Raw genomic sequence first — 1,596 nt, forward strand, 5'->3', positions numbered from 1 at the left:
CTGTGCTCCACTTCTTTTTGCTGCAGCCATTAGAGTTGAACCCTTTGTGTCACTCTGGCAAGATGTTCTGCTCCTGAATCAGCTGGGTGGGTCTTTCCTCCCTCTTTGCAGGGAGTTCTGCTGAAGGGATCCCTGCTGGGCCTGCATCCTGGGTTAAATGAGGATCCATGGGCCCTGGGTCTTCTCACTCACTCGCCAGGCCTGCACTCCTGGTCTATTCAGGATCCCGCAGTGCCCAGGGTTGTCTCACTCACTTGCCGGGCCTGCACTCTGGGTCTATTCAGGATCCCGCGGCCCTTGGTCATCTCACTCACTCGCCGGGCCTGCGCTCTCTCCATAAAGTATTGATATGTTGAACTTTAAGTTCAAGAAGAAAATAATAATTAAAGAAATAGAAATAAATGCGTATTTTTACACGGTAATTTAGAAATCTAATCATATACAGAATTGTAGCAGGACAGTCCTGTGACATATGTTTTTTTTTTTTTTTTCTGGTGGCTTTTTTTTTTTTTCATTTATTACCCTTTATTTAAAGAAAAACAAACTTTTACTTGAGAGACAGTATGGTAATAATTGGTATGTCATGACAAGAAGTATGCCTTTAGAAGACCAGAATGACAGGCATTCCAATTTTGATCCTTCTATTACATATTGCTATCTTTAGTGCAGTTGATTGGTTTGCAGGTATCAGCATATATAGTTAGTCAGGGTGAGAATCCTACCAGTTAACTGCTAGTTCCAAAAACCTGCTGATGTTTTTCAGAATCATTACCTTACTCATCTTGTGCATATAAATGTATGGCTTTGCCCCTGTTATGTTTCCCAGCTTTTCTCCTTGCCCCCTCCTCATTGTCTAATCCTCAAGTTCTTGCTTTCCTTTTAATTGTATTATACCTTTATATCTGTAATTCTTCTTGGAGTTCTTATACTAGGAAGACAATACAATATTTATACATATGGGTCTGGTTTATTTCACTTGTAAGTATATCTTCAAGTGACATCCATTTAAATATGAAGGTTTCGAGTTTAACACCCTTTATAGCTGAGTAATATTCCACTGTATAAAAATACTACATCTTTTTCAACCATTTATCATGTGATGTGCATCTTGGTTGTTTCCAAGATTTGACTATCACAAATTGTGCTGCTATAAACATAGGTTCGCATATATCACTATGATATGACGTTTTCAGTTCCTCCTGGAGAATTCCCAGAAGGGGGTAGCAGGCTTGAATTGATTTCCAGTCCTAGTTTTATAAGAAGTCTCCACATTGATTTCCATAATTGTTGCACCAGTCTATACCTACCAGCAGTGGAGAAGCATTCCCTTTTCCCCACAGCCTCTTCAAAATTTGTTGTTGGTTGATTTCCTTATGATAACCATTCTTTCTTTGCTGAAACAGTATCTCAATGTTGTTTTTTTTTTTTAAATTAAATATTTATTTGGGTAACAAGTTTAAGTCGGAGCTGCAATGTTGGCAATGCAGATTTTTAACACAGATCACAAAAAGCGTGCACAAAAAGTACTGGCTCAAAGGGCAAAACAATGCTAAGAATTAGGCTGAAATCACTATACAAAATATAGAATGTATTAAA

The sequence above is a fragment of the Octodon degus genome, unplaced genomic scaffold (genome assembly GCF_000260255.1).
Source record: "Octodon degus isolate 3935 unplaced genomic scaffold, OctDeg1.0 scaffold03338, whole genome shotgun sequence".
In the NCBI taxonomy this organism is placed as follows: domain Eukaryota; kingdom Metazoa; phylum Chordata; class Mammalia; order Rodentia; family Octodontidae; genus Octodon; species Octodon degus.